At 37.3% G+C, this 25,639-nt stretch overlaps 1 protein-coding gene across 4 annotated transcripts in view; it reads right to left on the bottom strand.

Moving 5' to 3' along the window:
- NaPi-III (Na[+]-dependent inorganic phosphate cotransporter type III) overlaps positions 1-25,639 on the bottom strand; it is a 418,225-nt gene that overhangs the window by 264,762 nt on the left and 127,824 nt on the right. Inside the window, exon 1 of one of the 4 annotated variants that reach the window (XM_083129871.1) lies at positions 10,373-10,393. The exons of 2 other annotated variants lie outside the window; for them this stretch is intronic. The gene's annotated coding sequence lies outside the window, so the exon portion shown is untranslated. Of the gene's footprint in view, positions 1-6,859; positions 6,943-10,372; positions 10,394-25,639 lie in introns of those variants that run through there. One more of the 4 variants, XM_083129870.1, reaches the window with a different exon arrangement.

Genomic DNA, 25,639 nt, shown 5'->3' with positions numbered 1-25,639 from the left:
CCTTTCGTTCGGAAGTTATAAGTTAATTGTTCCTTTAAAACTTATGCACGAACTTTTTGATCGTCCCTCGTATATTAACGTGCACCTCTACTGTGGCAATTTTAAAAAAAATATCAATATTGCATAAGGACAATTTTGAAACCGGTCTCGAAAATTCCCTTGGGACAGGGGAGGCTTTATCCCCCTAACCCATGGTCTATACCACATCTGGGGGAGTTTTTACCTCCTCCCTAGCCCATGGTTTAAAACAGTCGTTTGAGATTTTTATTTAGTTCAGTACTGATCTTTCCTATGTCTTTCTTCTTGCAACATGCAATTGAAACCAGTTAGAGGAGTGGATGAGAGGGGGAGGGTTGTTACCATGGATCACACGTGATTTCAAAGTGATTTTTATCACCTTGCCCCTTCAGTTTCAAAGCGTATTGATCGGGGCCACTCGAGTGGTACGTCTGTCCAAACTCCGGACTGCGCATGCGCCGACACGCCGTCCAGACGGTCGCAGGTGCACAGCCGTTTGGAGTAATCCAGGTTGTGGACGACAAAGGTATTTCGAGCCATGCCGTCTGCACATTTCTTCCACGCACCGTGAAATGGGGAAGTAGAGCTTGCACCTGCTTCGATTAGACACCATTAACTGCACCGAGCGCCCAACAATGGAGTGATTGTCTAGGGTCACTGTTGAGTGCCCAAGGGCGGCTTAAAAGAGGGGGCGGAGACGGGATATATTTAACGGGGTGGACCTTTTAACCCAAGGGCGCGTCAAGTGCCATTGCTAGGGTTGTCAAATCAGGACGCACTGAACAGAATTGTAGAAACCAGTGATATACAGGGTGTTCCGGGAGGAAGCGGCAATACTTTGGGAACTGGTAGTATGGGTGATTCTAAGCAAAAAAAGTTCATATGAACATGGATCCGATTTTGAACGATAACGGAGATATGAACAGAAATAAAAATTATGTAGGAAAACGTAAACAAAAACAGTAATAAGTAAAACATGGCAATGTAATGGTAATTGTGTATGCAAATACGAGAAGGGACATACTTATACAAATCTTCATTGCATGAATTTGTGGTGTAGTAGTAATTAGTACACGATAATTAAGTAATGAAGCAAGCAATAAATGTAGAAAGATGAAATGTTAACACCTGCTGGTCAGTACTCACATGAACGAATGTAAGGAGAGAAAAAGCCACAGAAATGGTAGCAGGTCACAGCAGATTCTCAAAAATACCACCACCAACATCAATGCACTTCTGTGCGCGTCGTAGGACATCTTGTGTTGCACTACAAAGTTCCCGATGATGTTCCCGGATTAACGCAACAGCATTCATAATGCGAATGTGCTGTTCATCCCTTGTATTCACTCTTTCCCGGTAAACCTCCTGCTTCATCCACCCCCATAAACAGAAATCAAGAGGCGTTTGGTCGGGAGAACAAGGTGGCCACGTAACCAGACTACTATCACGACGACAACGACCAATCTATCGATTAGCGTAGGTGGAATTCAGATGTTGAATGATCAACCGACTGGAATGAGCAGTTCTACATTTATTACTTGCTTCATTACTTAATTATCGTGTACTAATTACTGCTACACCACAAATTCATGCAATAAAGATTAGTATCAGCATGTCCCTTCTCGTATTTACTTACACAATTACCATTACATTGCCATGTTTTACTTGTTATTGTTTTTGTTTACGTTTTCCTACATCATTTTTATTTCTGTTCATATCTCCGTTATCGTTCAAAATCGGACCCATGCTCATATGAACTTTTTTGCTTAGAATCACCCATACTACCAGTTCCCAAAGTATTGCCGCTTCCTCCCGGAACACCCTGTATAGTATAGGGTGTTTCATAATTTCCTCGGGGATCTTGGAAGTCCGTTGCTCAGAGGAATGAGAGCATGTTAGTGAAATGTTTAACCCAACTTACAAATGTTCGATATGCCCTCCCTTGGTGACTCGACAGACGCAAGACGAGCAGGGAGGCCGTGTCATCGCCTGAGATTCTGGTGGACCGACCGCATACGGCCAAGATTACAGAATTGACGTGTGTCGAGTCCCAAGGGAGGACATATCGAACATTTGTAATCTGGGTTGAAAACTTCGATATTTACTTGCTTCACTGACATGCTCTCATCCTCGTGGGTGACTGGCTTCCGAGCAACCGACTTCCGAAATACCGAAGGGAATTATGAAACACCCTGTATATACATATACATATTTATTCTCATGCACATTAAATCATGTAACGAGCCTCTGGCTCCTGGACTTACAACCAGTACAATTCGCTGTGGAGCTTGTGTTGTGACTTTTTTATAAGATTGTGAATGTCCTTCACCTGTTTCATCCTTATCTTAGCGATCAGTGGCGGCGATTGGGTGCAAACGTATTGCATCTGCATACAAAACATAGTAGCATAGCGACAAATGACGTTACAGAGGGCAGGAAGTGTGAAAGAAAGACCTAAATCATTTAGCATTGATTCAGACTTTTCTATCGTTCAAAGATAACCTAGTGATTCTTTTCCTTCAAACCTTGCCAATAATCAACTGCGATTCGTGATACTAGGCTGAGAGAGAGATTTACGATTATGCTGACCAGCATGATTGCACGTAGTACTTTATCAAAATGGACTTCGATCGTAATTATGCAATTGTTATCACAGGAATTATGTGCATTAAACGCGATTTCCGAGAATAATGTTTCTACTAATGTCAAACACAAATCTCATACTTGATAATTCTTTATAGATGTGGTTGATAATTTGATATGTCGCTGATCCAATATTTTTATCTTTACGCACGGAAAATCAAACGCATTAATTAATGCGAAAAGTCTATTTATTTGTTTGTTTTGTTGTACTTATTTTAGTTGAAACAGTTGAAAACAAATGTCTAAATGCATCTCAATTTTTAAATAAAAATATTATTCGTATCATACTTCACTCACTGAAACATGTCGGGTACATAAGTTTATTTGCGAAGAAAACTAAGTTATTTCGAATTCTCAAAATATAATTATTCTCTATAACGCATTTTCAATTTAATGTTTCCGTTAACTTCTTTCAAATCTTTATCAACAAAATGATACATATAAAATTAATACCAGAACCTGCAGGAATGCTTCCCCAGGATGCACTGCGTGGAAGAGCGATTTGTATTTCAGTGCTTTCAGAAAATGTCACCCTTTACACCGTAATAAACTTTCATTTTAGGTTATAATTTGTAGCAATTAATATCATAATGAATGTTCATATTGTTCCATTTTTCACTGGGTCATTCCATGTCAAATCATCCAGAATTTTGTAAAAATGTCACCCACCAACCCCAATTTTGATGAAATTCGGTATACTTATAGAATTTTTAATGCTGATTACAAAAATAATATATTTTTAGATTGTCAAGGGGTTCAGAAGTTACGTACTTTTTAATTTTATTTTATTGATGCAAATGATTTTTTTATCATCCTGTCTCTGAACCGCCCATCCTAATTTTTCCATCAGGCATTAGTGCACACTTCTAGCTACCTACATATAAAATTGGGGAGAAATTGAAAGGGGGGGGGGCATTGCACGAAATTCGCTCTTGAAGTTAGTAATTTTTTCTTCTAAAAATACATGAAACTATACATAAAAATACATGGTTATTAATACAATCATCTGAAACCTTATTTAAATGAAAGCTTACACTATTTAGAACAACAAAAAATAAACTTGAAGTTTCTACAGCAAACCTGATGGAAGATACCATCATTTATAACCTAATGCGTGTCATTGAAAGTGGAGCCGCATGTGGCGCACACGGAGATTTTAAAAAGCGCGTAACTTCTGAACCCCTTGACCAAACTAAAAAGAATATTACTTTTGTAATCAGCATTAAAAATTCTATAAATATACCGAATTTCATCAAAATCGGGGATGGTGGGCGACATGGCCTGGATGAATTGAGGTAGAATGACGCCACTAGTATATTGTCTTTTGGTGAAATGGACATTCTTACCCTACTCTGCTTCATGCTTCTATCAACAATTTATTCCATTCAAATTTAATTCAACGCTTTATGGTTTGGTGCAGAGCAGGAAGCAAACCTACTGCTTGATACACTGGCGTACACTGAGGGGGGAGCTCATGGTGCTAAAGCCCGTACCGAATCCTTGAGAAAATCAAAATGTTGAAATGAAAGCATTATAGAAAAAAAACTTAAAATGAGCCCCTATTACATCATATTTTCTTGTCCTTGAGCAATTTTCAAAACAAAGGTTAAATACGAAATATTTAATTGTCTATCCCACCCCAATCCCTAAGAACGCAACTATGCAATATCCACCTTTAGAATTCCAGCCCCCTTCGAAAAAAATCCTGCGTACGGTAGTGGCGTGATATGATTTCTGAAAGCATCCATAACGCAATTTTCGAGTGTCCTTTTTAATCATTAAAATCCTTTGCAAATGATATCCCTGGGCCGTGAAAATTGGCTTATGCAGGGGGAGACAAAACTAAAAATAATTCAGGCGCCAGCCCCCTTTTCTCAGGAGCCAGTTTTTATCTCTTCGAATGTTGTAAATACTCACTAAGAAAGCCATGAATCCAACTAAGATAAAGCGACACATTATGAAATTTGACCTCAAAAGATTTAATTCATTAATTCATACAAGATTGGATTAAAAATAATTAAATCTTGCAACTGAGTAGCCTTCTTAAATAAGGTTATACTGGTAACATAATAAATAAGTATGCAATACATTCTACCATACCGTTACAGAATTTGAAATTCGTGTATCAACAGTGCAAGAATTTATAATGGCATGTTTATTACACTGATTTAATGATACAGAAAACCACAAACATGAAAAACATATACTGTACTCGTTCTTTCTTTCTTTTTTCTTTCTTTTTTTTTTAAAAAAAGAAGGTAATGGAAATTTCGTTAACTAAACTTTAATTAATAAAATAAATAGTGGATTTGAAAATTCAGGCGCTATGGCGATCGGCTGCTCTGAATTTTTCTACCCCTGGGCTTATGTATGGCGACCACCTTGGAAAAGTTTTATGACACCAAAGGAGCGCGAAAGAATGAAACGCCTGTCTCCGTGAGAAGCTAAAGTTGAGAGACTGTCTCAGGTTGCGTGTCTCTGTGACAGTGGCGTACGCAAGGGGGGGTTACCGGGTTTAAACCCCCCCCTTGAGCTTTTGAAATATTATGGAAAATGCTGTAGAAAAAATTAAAAATGGCTAATTTATCACAGTCAAAGATCTGCAACAGTAATAAAAATAAAAATAGTAATATTAAATAATAATAATAACATTAACAATACCACTAATAATAATAATTTGAATTATTATTCCCATGCAGCATGGAGAAAAGCACAACATTTCAAACACACGTATCTTTAATAGTGAATGCCTTGAAAATAAACACAAATTCTTGAAAATTAAATATGAGGGCAACTATGATTTAAAAGAAAAAAGTTGTTTTGTACATCAGCTGCAACAATGTTGAAAGAACATGCATTTCTTTTCTGTGAACAATGAGCTTTAACTAAATAAAGTTCTTGGTTCGTTGTAAGCTGCTAATGTAGACAAATGCTAGGCCTACAAGAACACACGATCACCAGTCCACCTTCCCATTGTTTGCGCGGTACATTTGAATTTCTGAATTCGAACTACAATAAGCTTAACTATTGTGAAATGTCTTGTTGGTAAGAACAACGAGACAACCAGGTGTGAATTATAGTGGCCGTGCATAGTAGATTTTGAGAGCGGTATTGGCGTGTTTCTCATAAATCTTTACAGTGTAGTTTGGGATCCGTCGATATGTCTAAACAATCTAAGCGGCCGCAAAGTTCAATAATGTTGAAGAAGTGCTTTGTGAATAACCTAGAAGTGATAAATGTGTTGAAATGTCTATAAACTTACTTTTGAAAAAAACATACACTCAGTGGAGTGGAATTTAGCAACATGTATTCTCCTGCCTCATTATCATCCTGGGTGAGTTCCCATAGGTAAAGGTAATGTAAATTCCCCCATGCATATAGCACCGTGTCATGAAAGCACGTGTAGTGGTGTGGTGGGGCTCCACACATTCTCAATCTCGGCCAGTTTTCGGGTGATGTGATCAGCATCATGCTCCGGCAGCATTTATCCCCCCAGGGTTGCTCTCAGTTACCCATTGATATGATGCTGGGTGCGGGGACAAGGATAAATTCCAACCAATTCCGGGGATCTTCCGCGAGGTTGTCAGACTAGACTAACGCGGCTCCATGCTGCGGCTCCTTGGCTGAGTTTCATATTTTGATTATTTCAATTAATTTAATATATTTGTTTTTTTTATGGACTATCATAAATAACCATTGACTAGACAATTATTTCGTAACTAAGAAACAAAAAAACTCCAAGAATTTGTTAACAATCGAATGACTAGAAAATAATTTTGTCCTATTGCTTTCATAAATATATTTATGTAGATCTCTGCTACTTAATAATAGTAGTGATATTAGTAGTAACAGCAGCTGCATTAGTAGTATTATTAGTAGTAATTAAAATAATTAATTAATTATCAGTATTATTAATTAATTATGAATAGTATTAATTAATTAAAGTATAATAAAAAATGGTAATGTGAATTTGGAAAAAGTTTTAGATATAACCCCCCCCCCCCCCTTGATGAAATCCTGCGTACGCTACTGCTCTGTGAGACACTGCAGAGAGACTGCAAGATTCAGGGAGCCAAAGACTTGTCTCTCAACGTTCGATTTTGATCTGTCTTGACACTCCAAATCCACTTCGTATAAATAGGAAGCATTTTTGAACTAAGGCTTGAAAACGTGGAAACAAAAGAAATACAGAACTCACCAAAATCAATCAGCCACGCAGAACGACAGTTCACTTACTAATCAGAAACTGAAGAGACCTTTCTTTGCAACTTGCATATCAGTGCTGGGATTAAGAGTGAAATTCACTAAAAAATCATCTCGATAAATCCATCACAAGCCAAGGTTATCCTGTCAAAGGCTGATGCATTACCTCTAGATTTTTCCTTTCACTTTTGTATCAGCCCAAATCGAAAGAAATGTGATAAGTGATTTTGACTTTGATGACATCGCATTAATTGTGTATATTATCGTCGCACCAATGCTAAAACCACGAATAAGCTAAATCTTACTTTGAGATAAGAACATTTTAATATTATATTTTTTGGGAAAACCTGGTTTTACATTTGGATAAATATTATCATTGGTAAATGTGTACCTCCAACGACTGCTTATAAGGTCATATGAAGAGTTAGCATAGGAATCTACGAACAACAAGCAGTCAGGAACTTCAATTAAAAATTTGAACATTCCTGGTTTTGGCACTGATACGAACTTTATTTAACGGAAAGATAGAAATAGACAGATTTGAGAATACTTTAATGCAATAGAGGTGAAAAATTAGTTATCAGTTTATTTTCGTCTTTTTATAGGTAGATCCATACATTTACTGACACAGTCAAAACCTATCCTACTAACTCCCGCAACACCCTCTAAAACTTTTCCACAATGGCCAAATTCATGGCCTTCTGGGATATACCTTAGCACCTAAATTAAAAACGACCTTACACTTGAACTTCAGTCAACAAGAGATCAGTTACAAGCGCACACTATTTGAATTTCAATTGATTGATTTAGTTTATTTTATTTCGCTTTTTTGCTAATTATATTACATATACTACTTATTAATTTTCTGACACTTTTGGCTAATCGGGAAGATGAGGATGAATGATGATAAGATGAGATGGATCAAGGGACAATCAGAAACATGTAGGGATGACACAACACGAACCCCATGGAGGATTATACTGGCCTAGAGTCCAGACGCCGGAGCCTCGTTAGTCTGCAAAATGCAATCCAGGGTGTATGTACAGTGGGATCCATGATTAGCGTGCAAATTGTCCATATTCATGTTGGTGCACTTTATTTGACCCAAAAACAGCTTCAAGATTTAAAAGAAAACTCAAAACAAGCTGTTGACAACTTCTGCACCAGCATACATAAAAATCCATCGCTTAAAAACACATAGGATGCAAGGGAAAAATTAATGAAAATAGTCATGGACAATTTGCCGAGCAATGCTAGTGGATCCCACTGTACTTCGTGGGAAAGAGGTTTATATTTGGGGGAGCAAATACAGAATAACGGAAGTATCTTCAATTGCTTTCAAATTCGGCATAGTCACTATTTTTGACCTCGTAATCACGAATCTGAAGTTAAAATTTGGCGGTCACGTCTAGAAATTGCGAAATAAGTCGAAAAAAGTGGGTCCGTGAACGAAGTAAACACCATTGATTTATGAAGAAAACAACTATTTTTTACAATGATTAGTGTTTCAAACCTATGTTTACGATCACCCTTAATTTTTACTATGCTTGCCTAACCTAAGCTAACCTAACGTAACCTTACGTGAATGGTTCGTGGGGTAAACATATTTTTCAACTTTACATGCGAGAAACATGGCTTCCATGTTATTGTATAGCCGTAATTGACAAGCTTATTTCGCAATTTCTAGACGTGACCGCCAATTTTGAACTGCAGATTCGTGATTACGAGGCCAAAATTAGTGAGTATGCCGAATTTTAAAATAATCGTAGATACTTCCGGTATTCCTAATATATACCTATTTGGGGTATATGAGGTTCGAGATTACAGAACACTGTTAGTAATGCATAGTTAATCTATAATTCTAAGAAATAATTTTACATAGCTTTATACAATGTTACTAAGAGTAACTGAATTATTAGTATTTTGCTTGTATTTTCTATTTAATACGGGTAATACATATATGGGTAATTATGCGATAATGCCCGAACACCTCTCACTCGTTTATTTCGTTAATTTTAGAATTGATATTTAACTATTCTGCATTGCGGAAGATTCCTTAAGGTGAAGTTATGACTTTTTCCATAAAATAGTGTCAACTTTTCATATTACGAGTGATTATTGTCTTCCTTGTTCCGCTTGGGTAACAGACAATATGGCGTGCACTCGTCATGGATCATCGCGCGTCGTGCTTCTGTTTTGTCGATATGGAGTGGGTATGCAGTGTTTCAACCTTCTTAACCGAAAAATACCTACTTTCGTGTTCATTATGTCATCACAAACGATTGACGGATAGCACAAAAAAACCATTCACGATAGCCCCACAAACCATTGACGGATAGGCCCAAAAATTATTCACGATAGCCCCACGAACCATTGACGGATAGCCCCATAAACCATTGCCGGATAGCCCCAAAACCATTCACGATAACAAAAAAAAAAAAAAAAAAAAAAAAAAAAAAAAAAAAAAATTGACGGATAGCCCCAAAAACCATTCACGATAGCCCCAAAAACCACTCACGATAGTCCCACGGACCATTTCTGGCAAGGTTAGGTTAGGTTGGGTTAGGTTAGGTAAGCATAGTTAAAAAAAAGAAAAAAATGTCGTAAAAAAGAGGCACGTTTGGAAACACTGGCGAGACCGTGTGACTTTCGACGCTTGCGTCATCTGCAGGTACATAATGGAAACAACGGCATAATGTTGTCGCTTTACAGAAAATGCAAATTCCTTACATAAAAAGTGATTATTTCTTGTTCTGCAGCATTCTATGGTGAAGTTTTCAGTTTCCGCGAAAGAAAATACCTAGAAAGAACTTCGACAATGCTACAGAAACTGATTTCAGTAAGTAGTTTCTCCTGTAAATTTGAAGAAATCCGTTCGGGCGATATCGCATATTTACGGATATATGACCTTAACCTCAGTTTATTTCACATTACCCTTCAGATCTTGATATCTCTTGTCTTCGTTAAACAACTTGTATTTTATTATGTTCATTTTGTTTGTTCACTTCGTTCTTTAACTCTGTGTTATTTGATTATAAGTGCATTTATATGCTATGTGTATGGGTAAAGTGCTATAATTTGGAATAATTCTGTACACAGCGGCCGCTGCAAATTAATATTGTTTGAGAAATAAACCTAAAATAAAACAGGGCAACTACAGATGTGAAAATTCGTGGACTGAAGGAAGTACAGAGTTTCTGTGTTATGGAATTTTTAATGTCTTGATCGATCTAACTGCGTGTCTTCTAAACGGAGTTAAAAACATTGACAGTAAAAATCTATATTATCTTCATAAGAAATAAAGAACTATTATACCTTATGGTGTGAAATAGTGATAAAATGAAAATTTTTAAATACATTAATGATCTCGATTTACCTATTTAGCCAAATAAATACACAAACGTGCGAGTTACTGTAAGAAAATGTGATTCTAAAAGCTAACTTATTACAAGTTACGTCCTATTCAAAACTGGGGGAAAGGTACTCTACACTTATCCAAATAACTTACTTGTATCTTGAAATAGATAAACTCGCATTCTTTCATTCAAACAACGCATTTTCACCTCACATAAAACTTTAGAGAACTTTCTACGTATGTTGTCTGTTAATCGACTCAACTCAACACAATGTTATTGGACTTACAGATTTACGTGTGGCAGTTTACGTCCAGCATACATTTAAAATACAATCTCAACTACTTTAACAAGTTCTTGACATGAAGGTGTATCGTTAACTTAGTTGAAATATCTGAATGGCAAATCTGATTGGTAGTTTTTTGCGTACTGAGATTTTTCGCGTGACGTAAGTTTCAAGACCTCACAGATGTGTATAAAATGGCAATTCTAGTGTTTACAAGGATAGTTCAACATGCACTTACTCATATTTGAGTAAATGATGGTACAGAATTTTGATATGTCAGGTTCTGATCAGTACCCATGAGACAATAAAGACATCTTCCACTACAATTTTATTCTTTTTTAGGAGACTGGACTGTCTTTGCAGAATTCCCTTTTATTTCGATGCAGACATCGCATACAAGCTATTTTAAATTTCCCGACGTTTAAGTATCAATTTCACCTCATGTATGGTGGTGGTGCTTTAAGCAAATTAACGACTAGTGAGTTTTTCTGTGATTGGTGCATAATACAAAAGTAAATCAAAATGTTAAAATAAAGATGAAAAATACTTGACTCACAAGATAGAATAAAATTACAGCATTGCACTCAGTGGCTTGCCCATGATTTTCTTCAAGGGGGCGTTACATATATGGTACTTTTTTAAGTCAGTCCTTATTTTGCCATATTTTCCTTCTTTTGATGTTTTTTTAATACTGAAAAAGGGTAGAGTTATGACACCCACCAACACCCTTTGGGTTCGCCACTAATTTAATTTCATTTTAAAAATAAAGATTCAGGGGCACTTTTTCATGAAATGCCCCCTGTAATCCACCCTGCAATACCCTTTGCCCCTACAAAGGTTTCCTTTGCTCATTCGTGACAGTGACGGATGGCAAACTGTATTTGCTTGTGAAAAGCATCATTGGACTAAAGTGGCTGACAGCCAGCTACAAGTAAGCATTAGTTCGCACACTCTTGCACCAGAGGCTTTGAAGGGAGGAGATGACCAGACCGTGGAATGCAGTCTTGCGTCATCTCCGGGCAATTCCAGTTCGTCCATCTCGAAGGAGATGAGTAGAGATTTTGTGGGCAACCACGATCCTCATGCTTGACTAAGAGGAGTGGAATGAGCAGCTGCAGATGCACCCTTCTGAAACAAGGAAGGGTTGTCATTTCCACATCACTAAGAGGTGTCAAACCCTTCTGCTACACCTGGGTGTCATGTTCATTTGAGTTTGTTTTTAAGTTCGCATTATGCATAGAAAGGCTAATCCGGACTGGGCCTACATTTTAAAGTGGGATCCGAACCACTATTTGCCTCCACCACGTCTCGAACCCGGGACCCCTTCATGACAAGACAACGACGTTACTACTACGCCATCGTAACATTTGCGAAACGCATCAATGACCGACGGAATATTTCAATTTAAAAATGTACAATTCATTATCGGTTAAGACAGGGAGATGCATTATCTCCATTGCTCTTTAATTTTGCTTTAGAACATGCTGTTAGGAAGGTAAATGAAACTAATGAAGGACTAAAATTAAACGGTCTAACTCAGTTGTTAGCATATGCATCTCTTACTAAGGGATGATATAGCCTAATTACAATTAAGAATAATGCTAAAATATTTTTAAAGCAGCTAAAGAGAAGTTAGCAGAGAGAAAACTAAATATATGCTACAGGCCGAATTCAAGTGTTAGGCAATAATCAAAATATAATGATTGATAACAACTCGTTTTAACCAGTTTCCAAATTCAAGTACCTAGGAGTATAGTAACAAATGAAAATGATATTAAGGAGGAAATAAAAAGCAGGCTTAATTCAGGAAATGTGTGTTACTTTTCATTTCATAAACTTTTACCTTCTTGTATAATATCTATGAAACTAAAAGTTAAAATATATAGAATACAGTAATTTTGCCTGTAGTATTATATGGATGCGAAACTTGGTCCCTTACATTGAAGGAGGAACATAAAATAAGCGTTGAAGAGGGTTTCTCGGGCAATCAGCCAGGTGATTTCCGGATAGGCTTCCGAGCTTTCGAGAGCTAACGTCACTCTCAACTTCAAACCTCTTCAATATTCGCTGCCAGGAAAGCTTCAAGAATTATAAATTAAGAGTATTTGAAAGTAAAATCCTTAGAAAAATATTTGAACCTAAAAAGGGTGGGGAGACAGGTGAGTGGAGAAGGTTACATAATTTATAACTACATAATTTGTATTCATGTCCAGATATCATTAGAATAATTAAATCAAGAAGACTTAGGTGAGCAGGCCATGTGGCACGAATGAGAGAGAAAAGAAGAGTTTACAGGATTCTTGTTGGGAAACCTGATGGTAAGAGACTGGTAGGATGGCCAAGACGAAGATGGAGGGATAACGTTGAGACGGACTTAAAGGAAATTGGTAGGGATGGATACATCTCTCTCAGGATAGGGACAGACGGAAGGTTTGTATTGCCGCAGCCATAAACCTTCGCGTTCAAGAAGGCTAGAGAGTTAGTGAATCAATGACAAGTCCAAGGAAGAGAGTGCTGAGGCTATATCTTCCATTTCTTCAGAAGTAAAAGAACATTAGATGATGAAAACTCATCTAGACTCTAAAGCGCAACAGCCCTCTGACAGAGGAGTAAGGCGCTACGATGTCAGAGATCCCAGGTTTGAACCCTGAGTAGGTATGGATGTATCATTGTGTTTTTTCCACAATTCAATACACCAGTTCATCCTCGTCGATGCCACGTGAACTAACCAGAAAAAGACGGATAGATGAAAATAATTCCAAAGATCTCCAGCTGGAGGCTAATGAAGCAGTATTAGCCGGACGTAGTTACACCACTACGTGTAACTTCGTTTCAAGATGATATAACAAACAACTGTATTTCCCAGAAACAATTTCTAAACAGTTACGTCACCAAAAGGTCTGAATAGGATTAAGTATTTTTGCGTATCACGACAACGCAAATAGAACTGTTGCAAAATTGTGTAGTTCAGAAAGGACGAAACAATCCTAGCTTAACGAGCTGGCAAGAATAAATAAAGCACAACAATCTCGACAGATGGAATGAATGATTTATTTTTAGATTTCAGTTAATTCTGTTTTAAGACCTTGTAGTACTCCTGAATTACGCGTATATACAGAATAATTTGGAGAATTCTCCATATGCTTATGGAACTATATGAAGTGAAAATGTCAATAAATACAATAGTACTACTATAAAAAAAAATAAAAAATTGGACGACCGAATTAATATCCTGCCTTTTAGGATATGGAGGCGGGGAGGGGTGTATTATTACCCCCCCCCAAAGTATGCATGTCCCCACAACACAAAGCATGCAACTCGCCATAAGACAGGGTATGCATCCCCCCCATGACAATTATGCATCTCACGATAACAGAAAATATGCACCTCCACAAAACAGAGTATGCATCTCCCCAGTGTACGAATTAACAGGGAGGATGCCAGGGACTCCTCCACCCCACAAAAAGTATAAATCCCGGCAGAACAAAATTATTTTTATCCCTGCCAGGAATATTTTTATCCCCCTCAAAAAAAAATGGAATTGCATACCATTTCTTAACTACGTGTTGTAATGATGCGATCATTACTGGATCCTTTTTTATGTTATAAATTGTGTATGTCTATGTCTATGTCCTGTACGTTTGAGTTCTTGGCCGTTGGGGAGCGGTAAGTTTCCAGTAACGGTTTAGGTGATTAGCGGGGCCTATAAAAGGAAGGGAAGGGAGCAGTCGGCCTCAGATGTTTCGGTGCAATTCGACGAGGTAAAGAGGTGTCGTTTCTCTATGGGGCGAAACGAAGAATCTTTCTTAATAATATGAATAGGCGGATACTTTAACTTTCTTTCTTTCTTTTAATACACACACTTGCTCTTTTCACATTATTCCAATAGTTTATTTCATGTGGGAAACCGGGTACACAAGACACATACCTTCAGCCACCTTTTTTTGGTACTGAGGGTTATATTTTTTTTTTACTCGTGGAGCCAGTGTAATTTTGTGAATAACGGCCAAGAATTAACTTCTGTAAATATAATATGAATAAACCTATATATATCTAAAAGGAAATGGGCGTTAAGTTGTAATTTGAAGAGGTACGTGTCTATTGCCTAAACTAGCATCCACAGAACTTCAGGTACTGCAAGTTTTGAACCTCGGGACAAGGATTCAAAAGTGTATGGTTGTGTATATTGTGTATGTTGCGGAGAATCAGCTTAAAAGCACAAACTATACCGTTACAGTGTGTAACAAACACAATTGAAAAATCATTCGTGTCCATTAATTGTTCCAGTCATCAAAGATTTCCCTATCGAAAAGTATGCAGCCTTATGGATTAAAGAAGGATACCACTTTGCAACTGACAAAGCAGAGACAACAGAAGGCTGTTTTTCACTTACGTTTCCATGGCATAGTCCTAATATTTTATATTATGAAAGTGTTCACAAGAAACTTGTGAACATTTGGTCACGTTTCCGGTGTTATTAGTTCTATAGGTCTTCTTGTGTATGAGTTTGGTTTAATTATAATATAAATATATACAAAGTATTTCTAAATTACATATATACGAGGGTGGTTCATTAAGTATCGCACAACAATTTTTTTCCCGCGATGTTATTGTGGCTGGGACGTTGAAATTTTACAGACGTATAGTTTGAAGCTCACGCTAGAGACGTAATTTGTTCGATCAGGTATAAATCTTGCGGCAGAAGCGTGAACTTCTTAGCAAAGATGTCGCGCATGTTATTGTCGTCAACGTGTGAAGAGCAAAGAGCTGTAGTTCGTTTTTTGTGGGCGAAAGGACAAAACCCTAGTGAAATTCACAGGAAAATGTTGGGTGTGTATGGGGAAGACTGTTTGGACCGTAGTACCAGGTGGTGCACATTCTTTCAAGGAGGCCGTGTGAACCTCCTAGGAAATGTTGTGGGAAGAATGTTAAGTTAACTACAATAAATATTGAAATAAATTGTATTTTTTGGACCTTGTTGACTCGTCACGTTCCGGGCGACCAGTAACAGCTGCAACGGAACGGAATGTTACAGCCATTGAGCAGGCAATTCTCAACGACCGGCGGATCCATCTGAGAACCTTGTCAGAGCGGTTCAACATTTCTTACGGTACGGTATGCGATATCGTGCATGACAAACTGGATTTTCGTAGGTGACCAACGCTTTAATTCCGATGAAGAACTGCAATCGGTTGTGCGCAGATGGCTGTATTCCCAAATGACGGAGTTCTATGAACAGGGTGTATTGAAATTAGTGTCACGATGGGAAAATAAAAACTTGGCTCCTATGACGAAAAGTAGCTAAAAGATGTGGTTTCATTGTGTAGCTATAATTTATGTTGTCTTATCTATTAAACTTTTTTTTTTTTAAATGTTGTGCTATACTTAATGATCCATCCTCGCATATTCTAAGGTACTTAGAACCGCAAGGCAATGGTTTAGTTTACTGACTGGAAGCATATTCAAATTTGCATAGCCAAAATACCTCCCAACCCGCTACATGAAATCACAAATACGACACTGAGTGGGCATCCCCTGTCCCCCAAAGCAAAAAACTTAATTCGCACGGTGCATCTTCCCACAGTGTTTGAGCGGTTCTAAAAGCGTTAAAAATGTACTGGGATGAATCCTGTACACACAAGTTTTCTAGTTCGGGTAGTTCTTTACAATTGTGAAGTATGTGCAGATTTGCAATGCATTAAACAACATGCAATTAAAGTGAAATTAAGAATAGTGGCCAGGGAAATAATGAAACATAAAACAATAACAAGCTATAAAAAAATAAAAATAAAGCTAGAAGATAAAGAAATAAATAGCATCAACAAAATAGAATAAATACCTAAAAAGCAAGGAATTAAAATTTCTGAAAACATATGTTTCAAATAAAACTACGTAGAAGAGCTACCTCCCACAATGACATTCAAGCTGTAGCTGTACGTTGACATTTAATAGTTTTGCATTCAGGTTGGGTGATACTGGCAAGCCAATATGCCTCTGGCCAATAGGAACTTCATTCTACAATTAATTACTTGAAACACTCGATACTTCTTCCGTTAATAGTGCTATTCTCAAGCCTGAACTTTTTTTTTACAAGCTTCCACTTTCACAAAGGAGCATAAAGTTGATGGGGGCATCTTTTTACTGAAACAGGGATGCACTCATTTCTTTCGTCGACAATGACGAGATTTTGTGAGATCACTTTTTCAAAACTTCTGTGCTCCACTGTTACCATTGTGGAACACTTAGTCAGTAGATTATTCGGATGAAGAACCCTTGGACCTGGAAGTGACGAAAACAAAGAAGGAAGAGAAATGGTGAATATCCAGAGAAATAGATAATACCACGACCTATTTTGCATTGAAAATGAGAATGGCGTAGAAGGGCTCTTATGAATCGAATCGAACCGAGAACGATTGCAGTCCCTTCGACTTTTCTCCAGACTCTCGATCTCGTAAATGTTAAATAATTTTTTTTTACCTAAAGCAAAATTACCTTGCTATGCGACTTATTCACACATTTCAATCAGATTTCTATCTGACTATATTTGTAGATAATATACTGTATATAGTCAGTGATTTCTTTTTCTGGCGATACGCAACGGTACGCCGTACTGGTTGGTACCTTGTAATAAAAGTAATAACATTCTATTTTAACGAAAGAAATTTGTGTGTTTGTGGGCACGCGCGTGTAACTATACGAATACACAATCATTTATTAACTAACATACCACAACATTTTTCGTCTTACATTGTTGCCAGCAGAAAATCTTCCAGGGCGTGCGAAAATATGTATCCTTAAGTTAGATATATTACATGTCATGACAAGAAAGAATCGTTATAGGAAAAAAATAACGAACCAAGAAGCAGTAGAGAATGAGAGAAAAGAAGAGAATTAAGGTGCCAGAGAGAGAGAGAGAGAGAGAGAGAGAGAGAGAGAAGGAAAGAGAAGGGAAACAAGCGAGATACAGGTAAAGAGAAATGAAGAAGAGAGATGACACCCTTCACGCAGAAAGTGAGAGAGAGAGAGAGAGAGAGAGAAATAGCAAGTGAAAGTGAGAGAAATAAGAAAATAAAAGAAAGTGAGAGAAGCGAGAGAGAAATAGGGAGGTAAAAGTTAGAGAAATAATATAATAAAAGAGAGAGACAGAGAAGCGAGAGAGAAACAAGGGAAGTGAAAGTGAGAGAATAAGAAAAAGAGAGAGACAGAGAAGCGAGAGAGAAACAAAAGATAAATTTAAAAGAAAACATGTAGAAAGAGGGGCAGAAATAGCAGAAGATCGACAGAGAGAAAGAATAAAGAAAAATCGACAGAAAATGGGAGGGAAAACATAGAAAATGAAATGATCAAGAAGAGAGGAGAAGTAAAGACGGATGAATAGGCACTAAAACTAAGAAAATGTCGATAGCTAGAAGGAGAAGTAGACAATTTTTTCTATTCCAAGTTGAAGAGTACCGGAACCTTTCTTCCCAGAAAAAAAGCACTGTATATACATCTGTAGTTCTGTACTTATTATGCATACGAGTATTGTGGTTACGTAAAATTCCGAGGGTTCGTAGCATCGAAACTATGCGTTAAAGAAAAAACGTTATTAAAAAATGTTGTTTACCTTAATAATCTCTGACGAGACTGAGACGAGAACCAGACAGACCTTGTAACACACGAGACGAGGTCTCGCATCATCTTGTATTGATACGTTCTCTAATGGAAAATATGCTTTATTTAACACGTATGTGAAACTAGATTATGTCAAAAGATGGATAGCATATTCTTGGAACACTGGCACGTTTCGTGGAATTAAAATTTTCCATCGCGAAGTCCGTTACTGTAATAATAATAAAAAAAAACTAGAGAGAAAGTACGAAATAACTGAACTTATGATGATTATGGAACTCTGAACTCAAGATAAAAAGAACAGAAAAGAGATGACTTTTCTCATAAGGCATCAGCAATTCAAAGTCCAAGATATGTGTCACAAAATGTAAAGATAATTGTATTTTAATAAACTTCCCGATCCAAACTTCCATTCTGTGCTTCTCAAGTTCCATTTGTTCGTTCGTCGATTTCATGAACATCTGTCGCACGTGTCTTTCGCGATTATTGATATTGCATGACACTCGAAACTCGATGGAGACATTTTACAATAAACAGTTTTCATTTTCAGTCCGCATTTATTGGAAATTCTTTGTCTTGGCCAGTTTGTGAATACTGTAACTGTTTCTTACAGCATGGCAAGTGTCATTAGTCTTTTCTATTGTCCTTAGGTAAGACTCCCAAGTTGTTATTTTCAAGTTGTCCCTCCTAACAAGAGACGCTAGTGGCAACCCTGCTAGGCGTCCCTTGAAGTTACGTCACAGCGATAGTTTGCTATGTTGGGTTGCACACATACATGGTATACGTTCAGTGCTTACAGCGCAGAAACGAAGTGCTTTCGAGGTAAGGTTTATGAGGAAAAGTTACTTGTTTTTATGGTATCTACCAGCACCCAACCGTTGTTGAATTTTTTGGACACTGTCTATAACACTATTATTTTAGTAAGAACATTCAATATAAGTTGCTCACTTGCTCATTGTGAACGCAGCCTTCCACGGGTCTTCAATACATTATTTCGGTATGAAATGATCATCGCTATTACACAGATAATATAGATTACTTGATTTGAGTTCTGGATAGAACCAAGGTCAATTTGCTGACGCACCTGAATTTTTTCATAACTGATCAGAACTGAGAGGCAATATCATTTTTTTCTCACTCATCTGTCTCTCTGTACCAATTGAGGCCATGAGGATCAAATTACTGAAAGAACACTCACAAAGGAACATCTATTCCCGCGCTGAGACTCGAATCTGGAACTTTGGGAGATGAGATTGCGAGTCGGATATCAAACTTTAGAAAATTTCTCTCCTGAAATGTATATTTTAACTCTAATCTGGTTTTGCAACAATGTGCAAGCTGTTTATGCAGCGACATCGACTGAAAGCTTCCAAATCGCCCACTCAGAGACACGAAGTCAGATCCGTAGCATGCAATTCAGACACCCTGCCGAGTATACACCCCCGGGCTCACTCATAAGCTAATAAGATTCGTAAATCTTATCGGTACTTTCAGCAAGAAATGGAACAGTTTTCAATTTATTTGTGGATAATTACAAAGTTCGCTTTTAGACACCGATTAATAAATAGCTTATTCATAGAATATTATCTTATATTTAAAAATTTGAGATTACGAACACTTAAAATAAGGTTATCAAGGCCATGGCATTGTGGCACTTATTTACAAACACTGTTCAATTGGTTTTGCACTAATTTGAAGGTTGAATGTTCCCGAATCAGAGTTTAGTGCTAACCTAATTGAACAATCAACAATTATTGTGGTAGATGTAATGTAAATATTTTTTAAATTGCAGACTGATGCTTTCAGGGCACTAAACAGTTAAACCAAGTATACTTATACAGGATGATTTACATAAAACTAAAACATTTCTTGTTCATTTTACTTCAACAGGAATAGCTAGGTTTTTAAGTTCACTCTAGGCTAATCGGGACTGGGCCTACAGTTTAAAGAGAATCCAAAACCCGGGGCCCCTTGATTTCATCAGGGAGGCCCCTTTATCAGGAATACATTGTAATGCTTCGTCTTAGTTTTACATGACGCAGAATATCTGGGAAATTCAAATATTCTAGAGAGAGTTGGCGTGTGTGCAGGATGTTGTAGTTGTCGTCACTGCTATTACCTTAGTCGTTATGAAGAGGCAATATACTCTACGATTTTTCATGATGTTTGTTGAGCAATTGAATGACATAGAGCAGCTTCAAGGAACTTTTCAACAGGATGGGGTCACGTGCTATACATCAAATGAGTCCTTGGCGCTGATCCAAAGTTTCTTCGCGAACCGGATAATTTCCTGAAACTTATGGCCAGTAAGATCACCTGGTTTGACACCCCTGACTTCTTTCTGTGGCTGTACCTTAAGGCAAATGTGTACGCTAAACGTCCTCGGACATTGGACGAATTGAAGTAGAACGTTATACAGTATAATCCATGCTTTACTCTTGTTCACATATATTGATAATGAAATGTTTCAGTTTTATGTGAATCACCCTGCATAACATGTACAATGCTCATACAATGTTAAAAGTTACCGTAAAGTTTACAATATTCTACCCTTAAAATTTAACAGTCTGTCTGTTAATTCACAAAAACGGGACACAGCCGTTTTTCTATTTTTTGAGCACGTTTCGCCACGTTTCTGTGCTGTGCTGTAGCAATTATGGAAAATTATTGGAATATTAAACACAGACCACACTCATTACATGTTATACATGAGGACCAGAGTACAGCATTCAGGTATGAGAAAAAATCTTGCAGAAAGATAATGATTATAAACTACAGTTAAGTTAATCATAAATATATTTCTTAAAGAGTGAACTAACTAATAAACTCTCTAACCTTCTTAAACCCGAAGGATTTATGGCTGCAGCAACACAAACCTTCCATCTGCCCCTATTCTGGGCAAGATCAAGCCAATCTTTTCCACCCTTACCGATTTCCTTTAGATCCATCTCAACGTTATCCCTCCATCTACGTCTTGGCTTTCCTACTGGCCTCTTACCATCAAGTTTCCCAACACCAATCCTGTAAACTCTTCTTTTCTCTCCTATTCGTGCCACATAACCTGCCCACCTAAGTCTTCTTGATTTAATTATTCTAATAACATCTAGACATGAAAACAAATTATGCAGTTCCAAATTAGGTAACCTTCTCCACTCACCTGTCTCCTCATCCATTTTAGGTCCAAATATTTTTCTAAGCATTTTATTTTCAAATACTCTTAATTTATGTTCCTTTTTTAATGTAAGGGACCAAGTTACTACAGACAAAATTACTGTTTTGTATTTTTTAACTTTTAGCTTCTTTGATATTATGCAAGAAGATAAAAGTTTATGAAGAGAAATTTCCTGAATTAAGTCTGTTTTTTTAAAAGAAGTGAAGCATTAAAATTACATTAATTACAGTTATTTATTTAATAGGTGATAATACTCTAAAACCGATAATGGTCATTCTCTTTTCGGTAGTTGGATGAAAAATTCACCTTTGTATCCCTAGATCGCATTAAATTGTTTCACGTTATTCTGCATTTTCCATCACGACTTCCAAAATACACACATGCCCAGGATTCGAATCAAGATCCGTAACGTAGCAGCGTGCAACAGTAGCCACTACGTCACGAAGACTGGCGTTTGGCTATCAAGGTGGCTATGAAAGATTCTGACTTGACAGTACATTTCATAAACCACTAGACCACACTGTTTTTTTCTTATAGCCTCACCGTCAAGATGGCGCCCAATAAGTGGTGAAGATAAGGTGATAACGTTTTCCTTTTATTTAATTAAGATACAATAAACTGTATCACATGATGAATTATAAATTTCCGAGTACGATTGATTAGTAGAAAAGTCTAATCTCAAACTTGGTGCAATTCTTCAAACATTATCATTTCTCACAACGATTACATTCAGATTTAGAAATCACACATCGTACGCAAACTACGGATAAGAAGTCTTCATTAATGATTGAACGTTCAGAGAGGAAATTCCCTGGGATTTATATATTGGCATCTACACTTGGAATGAAGATAGAGTTTGGTTTGAGTTGCTGTTTTAAGTCAATTTTATGCAAAGTAAGGCTAATCGGGACTGGACCTACAGTTTAAAGTGGGATCCGAACCACTTGTGCCTCCACCAGGAATGAAGATTGAGAACGTATCAGGGTTATCCCCACAGAAAAGATGGAGGGGGATTGCTGATGTTGATATGTTGTGCTTCATACAGAGAAAATGCATTTTCATTCATATATATATTTAACATTTCATCCCTTCTCAGGTGATTTTTGTTAATTCCAAAAAATGTATTTATTTTCCATTTGAATCTCGTCTGTGTACATAATGTATTGCGCCATATGCTTACGTTACAAATAGGCAAGCTCTAGTTCATATTGCACGATGTCATGAAGGAGCATTTAGGTAGGGCCCACACATTCTCGTTCTCGGCCATTTTGGAGGTGATGTGATCAGCACCACGTTCCGGCCGCCTTTACCCTCCAGGTTTGCCTTCAGATATCCATTTATTTCAGGCTGGATGGATTCCAGAGCAGCTTTATGCAGGGACAAGGTCGGTAAACTTCCTACCTTAGCTTAGACAGCTGGTGAAACTTTTTAAATATTCATACACACTATAGGTATTTCCTACTCTTACGGCGGACGCTCTATATGCCGGCAAGGGAAGTGGGGACCGGGGAATATGCAGCAGACCAACCAGACAGCAGCGGTGGCGCCGAGAGTTACGACGTCGAGGGGAGGAAGTACTACGTGCAGCTCGTTCTACAGGCTGCTGCGTTTCTTATCGCGTTAGATTAGTCGTTTCCACTTCCCTTGCCAGCATATAGAGCGCCCGCCATAAGACTGGAAAAGAGCTGTGGTGCTGTTGATGTTATCCGACACTTCTGGTTTCCAGTTTTCAAGGAACCAGTTTTCTTTATAAATCTAAACCTGAAGACAGCACTGTAAATAGTTGACTGCAGTCTGTCACCGTCAATTTCCACTGCCATGCAATTACTACAGAACATGATCATAACCATTTTTACATTAATAACAGTCATTACTTAGTTACCGTAATGAATGTAATTGTAATGATTCAATTTTAAAAATATATTTATGGTGCATACAACTGCAATATAATCATTACCTATTTATATGCAAGATAAAATATTGAAATTTAAATAAAAACGGCCACGCCCCGTTTTTGTAAATTAACAGGCAGACGGCTAAATTTGGATAGAATATTGTAAATTTAACGGCCGAGTTGAAAAACAGAAATTTAAAAAATAGGTTTTGAAAACGGAAATCGGCTTTGTGACAAGTTACTTTCAAAAACTCTGAGAATAATTTTTCTTGCTTATTTTATGAAGGAAAGTACAAGAGAGTTAAATAACTTCTTACGTCACAGCTCTATTTTCAGAGGTCGCGTAACAGTGCTCGACAATTGTTCCTCGAAGAAACGAATGTAAACATTTTGAATGCCAGTAACTGAAAGTCAAGTGGAGGGATATAGACGGTTGAAATCAGCATCCTTGTTTCTCAGTTCACGGCCAGTGTGGTTACCGTAATGTAGTGTCCGTTTCTGTTCCTTTGGTGCGCGTGCGGTATTAGTGTTGTGTGGCGAAATGCATAGTGCAAGTGGCGCTTATGAACCAAAACTAATGAATAATGAATTAACGAGACGTGTCTATATTTTAAAGTTTACAACTGTTATAAATTGGTGTCACATAGTGGTTCGGATTCCACTTTAAACTGTAGGTCCAGTCCCGATTAGACTTACTGTGCATAAAGTGGACTTAAAACACAAAATCAACCCATCAACTTTTATAAATACAGAGCATGCAATTAGTGGAAGTGAAGTATCATGATAACAAAACTGTTAATAATAATAATAATAATAATAATAATAAAACAATGTCATCAGGGGCCAATGAATAGCGTAGGGCTGGGGCTAAATTTTATGGATCCTTCCCCTGTATGTTTCAAGAACAAGAACATATTGTCATGAACACATGGTCAGGCTGCTCTTTCTTTCTTCAAAGAAAACACATAAAGCCTTGTGAGAAAAATAAAAAAAAACATTACGCATGAAGTTACTAATTGAACTGGCCTTCATGTTAAGGCTATTTATGATGATGAACTTCAGACTTCTCGAACGCCGAAAGGAACGAACGAGATTAGTTTTGTTTCCGTCATAAACTATGCTAAAATTTGCCACCTTTAGATACTGAACTCTGACTTCCCATCCTACATAATTAACGTATTATCCCAGATTATAGTGACTTTTGCAAAAATATGCTTCATTTGAACAGTTCTTAGATTATATCTGTGGAAAAATAAACCTAGTTGTTGCTACAGTGAGCGACACAGATCTGAACCAAACCATGAACTACTTATCACTTGAATTAATTCTTTTATCTTGATGTCTTAGCTTTGATCTTACTTAAATGTTTCGGACATTTTTGTTTGAATTGGTGTAGATGCACAAACACTGGCGTTGTTACATTAAATTTGATAACACAAGATACATGTTCTATCGTGGAAGGCTAATGAACTTTTTAGGGGTAGTATCGAGAAGATACGAGACAGGACTTGTAATGTCTCGTTCTCGATTTCATATACACCAGTCTCGATCTCAAGTCTCCATACATAAATACTATAAAGAAGATACAGAACGTGTCAATGCTAAAACGTTCACATAAATATAAATGTAAATAGCTAAGTTAGATAATTTAATATACAGGGACTTCACAAAGTGGGCATACCCTTTGGTATTTTCGATACTACGATTGTTATGGTTGAATGCTTGATATGAACACATACCTGATGGTTTAAGTGTCCGGAATATCGGTATGGAGACCATCTTTTTCGTAGCACGGCCGAACTCTGCGCCATATTGTGGCACACTTCGCGATGCAAGTGTGAATAAGACCTTTTTCCGGGCGGCGACGTTCCCCTCAATAACGTTCTGAAGGGCCTCCAAGAAGTCCCACAGGTGGTTAATCAATGACACAGGTATGTGTTCATATCAAGTAATCCAACTATTACCATCGTAGTGTCGAAAATAAAGGGGGAGTATGCACACTTTGTGACCACCTTATACACTAACACACTCTCTAACTATAGTCAAAATATTGTACAAACATTTGTCTACAAAAATTGTTCTAAATAAACTGACTAAAGAAGGAGGATATTGATGATTGCGAGCATAAATATCCTTTAAGCAAGAGGGCGACAAAGTACAGTCACCGCCAATAAAAATGTGACACCTACCCTGAAATATTAGCTTTCCTGAAAGGTGTTGCGTGTGTTGCCTAACTCTACGGCGATAAGTGGATTTTAATAGCAGATTTTCAGAGCCAAGTTACATCAGAATCTAGGTGCCCAATTTTTATTGCCCGTGACTGTACATAGAAAAGTAAAGGACCCTTCCCTATAGCAGAACAGAAGAAAATACATTTATGAAGGTAAACTTTATAATTGTGTCCTTCCTGAGGTTGAGGTAGTTAAAATTAGAAATCTACAACGCTTGTTCTTCGGTTA

The sequence above is a fragment of the Lepisma saccharinum genome, chromosome 10 (genome assembly GCF_977018435.1).
Source record: "Lepisma saccharinum chromosome 10, izLepSacc3.1, whole genome shotgun sequence".
Taxonomy (NCBI): domain Eukaryota; kingdom Metazoa; phylum Arthropoda; class Insecta; order Zygentoma; family Lepismatidae; genus Lepisma; species Lepisma saccharinum.
This window is presented reverse-complemented; position numbering and strand designations above follow the sequence as displayed.